General features: G+C 49.0%; 1 long non-coding RNA gene across 2 annotated transcripts; it reads left to right on the top strand.

Moving 5' to 3' along the window:
- The first annotated feature begins 432 nt into the window (after positions 1-432).
- LOC129043144 (uncharacterized) lies at positions 433-6,473 on the top strand. Of its 2 annotated transcripts, XR_010127170.1 has the most exons (5): positions 450-653; positions 1,251-1,405; positions 2,953-3,024; positions 3,596-3,720; positions 4,509-6,473. It is a non-coding gene; the product is annotated as an uncharacterized LOC129043144 (long non-coding RNA). The 2 variants fall into 2 exon arrangements; XR_008504308.2 differs by having other exon boundaries at positions 433-653; positions 1,251-3,024.
- Positions 6,474-6,734: the final 261 nt, after the last annotated feature.

Below are 6,734 nucleotides of genomic sequence, written 5' to 3'. Positions count from 1 at the left end.
TCATGGTTCTTTTTCAACATCATCTCTGGAAGCATCAAGTGTCTCCTTGACATCACACACCAAAGGATGTGCTTTCTAAGGTATTGTTTAGGATTTAGGAGAGGCATAATTTTTAGCAATGAGCTGAGAGATGGGGGTCCTTGCCACATCCTTCTTCCCACATTACTGTGACAGCTTTGTGTTTTTTTTTGGTCCTGATTCAGTTCTGAGTAGGACCTGGTTTGCTTTCAAACCTTATAAATGGCTACTAAAGATTGAATTGTGTACCCCGAATTCATATGTTGAAGTTCTAACTGCCAGTACCTCAGAGTGTGACCTTATTTGGAAATAGTATCCTTGAAGCTATAATTAGCTAAGATGAAGTCATTAGGGTTGGCCCTGACCTAGTTTGACCAGTGTCCTTATAAAAATGCAGAAGTTGGACAAAGACACACCCACAGGGAAAGCACCATGAGAAGATGATGGCAGAGATCAGGGCGACGTGTCTACAAGCCAAGCGACACCAAATGTGGCCAGCAGCCCATGTAAAGCTGGAGGAGAGGCCTCAAATAAATGCTGCCTCACAGCATTCAGGGGGAACTGACCCTGTCCACACCTTGACCTTGAACTTCTGGGCTCCAGAACTGTGAGACAGCATGTTTCTGTTGTTGAAGGTACCTGGTCTGGGGTGCGTGGTGCTTTGCAGCCAAAGTGAATGAATCTGGTGACACTGACCTGTGCACTGTATGTCTTGTCTGCAGCTTGCTGGTAAATGAGGGAAAAAGCAGGGAATGAGGGATGGTGGAAGGATTGGGGGAGAAGGGAGTAGGACCAGAGCAGCTTTAGAAGTGCGGCCTTGAGTCTGAGCAGGAATCCTTCTATGTCCAGCTTTGTGTCTGCTGCCTGTGATAAGAGGGCCGGCAGAGTGCCTACCCAAGCCACCTCCCTGTCCTGATCCCCGGGGGACCCAACCTTTTCCTCTAGATAGGGTCAGCTAAAGAAAGTAACGTTGCAATCACACCTTCCAAGCTGCCCTTCTTTCCCTCCTCCTTCAGTCTCCCCCCCAACCCTGTTCCCCCTTGTTTCTAAGTGCCCAGCCTTCTCCAAACAGAGGGGACCATCTGGTTAGTCCTTGTTTACTGCACACTCTGCCAGTTTGAGCTTATTAATCATATTTACCCAAGTATCTTAATTACTCCCTGTCTAGCAACTTGCTTTGCACTCAGCTGTTGACCCCTCTTTTTTTTATTCCTTTCTATCATTAATCATAGGAGCAGCGTGGCTAGAGGAATTCCTGCAGCTTAGATTTCGCTGGCACCGTTACCACTCCCAGAGAGGAGCGGCTGGAGTTCACGGCTGGTTCCTGACAAACTTCCTAATTAATCTGCTAAAGATCAGAGGAGGACTAATAGGAGCTGAAGACTGTGTGCGAGACCACCCCTCCGCCCTCTCCCTTTGTGTGTGCATGTGTGTGTGTGTGTGTGTGTGTGTGCGCGTGCACGCGTGCGCGCATGTGGTGCCGAACTTGGCAGGAGAGAGATGGCCTCACCAGCGACAAAGCATTGCTGCTGCTGTTGCTGCCACCTATCTTCCCTGCTTTGGGAGGATACATTTTCTCCTCTTACTTAGAAGTTTAAGGGAGTCACCCAAGCCTTCCTCTCCCAGATACAACAGTGGAATAAAATATCTTCCAACCAACTTTTTTTTTTTGAGACGGAATCTCACTCTGTTACCTGGTTGGAGCTCAGCAGCGCGATCATGGCCCACTGCAACTTCTGTCTCCCAGTTTCAAGTGATTCTCCTGTCTCAGCCTCCCAAGTAGCTGGGATTACAGGAGTGTGCCACCCACCATGCCCGGGTAATTTTTGTATTTTTACTAGAGACAAGGTTTCACTATGTGGTCCGGACTGGTCTCAAACTCCTGACCTCTGGTGATCTGCCCACTTCGGCCTCTCAAAGTGCTGGGATTACAGGCATGAGCCCCCGCACCCGGCTGCAACCAACTTTTTTGTGGAATACAGGATCTTGATGTTTGGGTGCCTGAAGGCAGAAGCTGTTGCACATGGAATGGATTAAAGTTTTCCCCTCCGCAACCAAAAATCCTTGGGGTCCCAGGAGCAAAAGATGCTCCAGGGCACAGGACAATTCAAGAAGGCCCGAGGTGATATTGAAGACTGCAGAGACATCCAGCTCGGTTGTGTCTCTGGAGGTGTCCAGACTTTGCAGACAGACGTTGCACATAAAGAGCTGAAAAACTGAGGAAGCTGAGCTGGAGAAGGAAATCACTTCTACTCAGCCTTGACCTGCGTCTGATGCTATGGGGCCTCTTAGGGTTACCTCATGCTTCATGCACCCCTTTCTCTGTTCTTCAGCAGAAGGCAGGGTGTAGGGAAGCAGGTCTGTGCCTCCTTTCTCCCTGCCAGGCCTGACTCTCCAGGCAAAGAGACACCATTAAGGAGTATAATTTGTTGATCCAGGCTCTCCTTGCGTTTCAGTGCAGAGTGGCATCGTTTTCTTTATGACCCCGTAAAGTCACAGCCGAGAGGCCGATTTGGAAAACAAACTGCCTCAGGTTGACGGATAATTAGATACAGGGGACATATTATATGCCTTTGCATATAAATGTGCTCCGAGGCGTGTTGGTTCATCTGAAGTTGAGGTTAAAGGCGCGCCAGGTATTCCTGACACATCAGGATATATATTTTCATATGGTCTCAGGTGCTGTGTTGGTTTTATAGGCCTTTCATCCCGGTGCTGATGGATGGGGTGTGATCACCACCCAACTTAGAAGAAACGGACTTCCCTTGCCCAGGGGCCTCCTGGCGTTTTTGTTTTGTGTTCTCCCTCTCCACCTCCACTTTCTCTCCTTCGTTGGGAAGGGAACTGTTCTTTGGGCCTAGGATTCTGCTGTGAGTGACTAATGGCCCCAGTAGGAGGGACCGGGACTAATTTTTCTTTTCTGGACTCTAATAGGCCCAATTAATTCAGCTGCAACATGGGCCCTTACAAGCCTGGGACAAGCCTGGATGGAATTCTATATTGAGGGTAAGAAAAGGGATGGAAGTAGATGTTTTCCAGAAGGTTCTGTGGACTCTGGGGGTGACCTGTGGACAGCTGCTGCTGCCCACTACCTGGCAGTTTGGCTATGTGATACATGTTGGCCTTACAAGGAGATCCCCCTTACCCTGGAATCTACTTTGGGGGGGTAGAACTTGAGCCTCAGGCAAATCAGAGACGAGGGGGAAGCTTCGCTTTTTCCTCCAGTGGCAGGGAGCACTGGGCTGGGGAAACGTCTTTTTGAACACAAAGTTCCAGTTGCATTCATCCACAGGAAAATGTAAAGAGCTTAGTTTAATGCCCTCTGGGAGTCATTTCGATTTAAAAGTGGCATTATAGCTTGTGGCTAGAAGAATGGGCTTAATGGTTAGTCACCTTCTGTTTGGGCATGTCATTTAATCTCTTCGAGGCTGTTTCTTCACCTTAAAATATGAGTGAGAAGGTAGTACCCACCTTATAATGTGGAGAAGATTAACTTAGGGAAAACACGTAGCACAGGGCTTTACCCATGGTAAGTATTTCATAAATGGTAACTATTTTTAACAATGACAATTCACAGAGTTAATCCTAATAAAAAATGATTAAAGAAGAGGACGCCTCCACCCACAGGAAGGAGCCAGCCCGGTGGGGAGCTGTTTGACCAGGGGAGTATTCTCAGCAGCTGCCACACGTGGAGGTGTGGAGGTAGCAAGCAGAGTGGGGGGAGGAGGGGGAGCCCTGGTTCCTGGGAGGCCTGGGTCCTGCTCTTCCATGATCAGTGCACAGTCTTGAGCACGGCACTCCCTCTCTTCCCAGCTTAGTGTCCTTATCCGTAAAATGAGGGGATCTCTGAGGGTCTGCCAGGGCCGCTGTCTGATCCGTGACAGTGTGGCATGTGGTGTGGTATGTGATGCATGTTCCTGCCTGCAGGGAGGCCCTCTCCCTTCCCCCACCAGGCCTCTGGACAGCACTTGCTGTCATCCTTGCTTCTGGAACAGGCCTGTGCTGTTTTCCAGGACAAATTGGAGGGCTGATGGGGTCTATTAAGAAGACTTTGGGGAGATGGTGGAACAATTCTCTGCTTGAAATTACCGTCCTCTTTAAATCTTGCCATGACCGTATTAGAAAAGTTAAGGGGGCAGGGGGAGAGGAGTGGGCTGGGAGAGGAGAGAGAGAGAGAAGAAGGAAGAAGGAAAGGAAAAGGTAAGAAACCCCATAGCCCGACCCTCAGCCCTGTTGAAGGAGATGATATAAATAGAGTCGCTGTCACTTTGATGAATTAAATCCTCCGTTAATTAGGACGCATTGATTTAAGGGTTGTCCAACCAGATAGTCCTTTTCCCTTCCCAGCAAGTCATAGCTCAGGGAGGAGGCATGAGAGGGATCGTTTTCTGTGTCTGGCTTGATTGCTGGTTTCTTTCTTACTAGGCTTCATTAATTATCCTGGAATGTGGTCACCCAGTTTTCTTCAACATGGGCCATTCTCGTTTCAGCAGGATCTTGGCAGCGGACTGCCATGGGAGCTCTGGGGAAAAAGGACCAGCTGGACTCCAGTACCTCCTGAGAGACCACCACCCTCCCTGCCTCCAGCTCATGCCCAGCTCTGAGTCAAACGGACTCTTCCTGTTGTACTGCGAGGTTGTGCAAACCTTAAAGGGCAAACACAGTGAGTGTGGACAGCCCACTCTCTGACAGCCCAGATCATCTGAAGCTATCCCTGGGCTGGGAGCTGGAAGCCATTCTTGTGAACCACTCCTTATACCTTGAGCTAAGCCTCTTTGGGTCCCAGAAGTCTGAAGCTCCAGCTGCCTGGCACGACTGAATCTAGATGATTTCTTGAGTACCAGTAGTTTGGCATTTAAAAATACTGGATTAACTGCAGTGTAAACTTAGATTGCATTTCAGATTGTAAACAATGACCCCAGTGCTTCATGTGATGTTAAATCAGAAATGAGCTATTAGCCAAGCTAGTCCTCTTATGAATGAGCCCCTAACCCTGAACCAGGGATCGTTGAATGAAAATCATCAAAATGATTTATCTTCACTTTACCTATTATCTCACAAGAATCTCATTACTCAGGGAAAATGAGGGTGTACTTCAGGGAACGGAGGGCCTGGGGAAGGGGGACTTCCTTATAACTCAACTTTCAGAGGGAGCTGAGTTGTAAACAGATGGAACAAGGTATGTACGAGAAGCCTCTTAGATTTAGTCTTTCATATCAAGGCTCTTGCTGAAAATCCTGGCACAGCTGTGAAATGAGGGGAGCTCTGACACACAGAGACACCCTCCTTGCCTCACCAACCTTCCCCTACAGAGTCATGCGCACAGAGAGCAGGTACCAATACTGAAAATGCCTTTCTGGAGTTTCCTCAGCTTAAACCCTTGACAGCTTAGCAACAGCATTAAGTGAGGAAGGAGTTTCCTTGACCTGGGGAAGAAGAACCAACTCATAAACATGGAACTGTGCCCACTGCCTCTTCCTTTGCTCTGTGGATTGGCTGTGGTTCTGCCCTGGCACTCAGATGTCAAGGTGCTCTGGCTGTTTGGGAGGAAGCCCAGCCTGGGTCAGGTGGTCATAAGCCAGAGCCCCTGTCCTGTCCCCAGGGTTGGCCTCCCTCTGGGGTCCAGCATGGCCCCAGTACTGAGGCTCCCAGTGCTGGAGAATGTGCCCTCTCCTCTTTTTGTTTCCATACCAAGGGGATCTGCAGGGTAAGGGCAAATTATTCTTAGCAGATTGGGGCTATGGGTAAACCGGAAGGGATGAGGGAGAGAGGAGAGAGGAGAGGAAAGGGAAGGAGAGGGGAGGGCAGGGGTTAGGTAGAGGAGAGAGACAGCAAGAAAAAATAGAAAAAAAAAGGATATAAAGGTTGCAAATACAAAGGGAGATTAACAAGGAGTAGAAGAAGGGAGGCAGAAGAGGGAGAAACAGAGAAGAGGAACAAAGAAGACATTTCCAAAAAAGACGTGAGCACACCAGGCAGGAGGGAGAAAAGGAACAAGGAGAAAGGAAGGAAGTGAGACAAGCTGGGGAGAGAAGAGGCAAAGGCAGCCAGGAGCAGGTGGAGGTGAGAGAGGAGTGGGAAACCCCAGAGGGTACAAGGGAAAAAATGAGGGAAGCCAGTGGGAGGAAGGTGAGGAAGAGGAGAGGGAACAGGCACTGGATGGGGAAGAGGTGAGCGGGAGAAAGCCTGTGCTGTGTGGATTATTGTGTGTTTGTCATCTGGAATGGTATAAGCTGTAGGTACAGCAACTCCTGCGCATGATTTATGGTCCCTGTCAGGCAGGGACCGCGCTTTGTCTGCTGTAGCGTGGACGATGAATGCTCCGCTGTCATCCTAGCCTGGCCAGCGTTTCTCTCTCTCTGCTCCCAACGCTGGCTCCCCATTTCACGCCAGTGAACATAAACAATCTTTTGTAAACCTGACAGTCACACTTGCTTCTTTGGAAACATAAAGCAGAAATGTATGACTCGGCTTTCATTACCCAATTTCCTACGCTATATAAAAACACTCAGGAAAGACATGTAAGTGGTCACGAAACCTGGGAAATTGGAAGTGTCCTGGAGGAAAAAAAAAGGAAGACGGGGGAGAAGGGGGCTGTAGGGTGGGAGGGAGCTGGTGAGGAGAGGAGACCATGTGTCTAACTCCACCACATCCTTCCCAGAAAACGCCGGCTGATAAACGGGCCATGCAGACACATAATTATATTACATTTCTGA

This window comes from Pongo pygmaeus, chromosome 7 (assembly GCF_028885625.2).
Source record: "Pongo pygmaeus isolate AG05252 chromosome 7, NHGRI_mPonPyg2-v2.0_pri, whole genome shotgun sequence".
NCBI lineage: Eukaryota > Metazoa > Chordata > Mammalia > Primates > Hominidae > Pongo > Pongo pygmaeus.
Note: the sequence above shows the minus strand (reverse complement) of the source record. Positions and strands in the feature narration are given on the sequence as shown.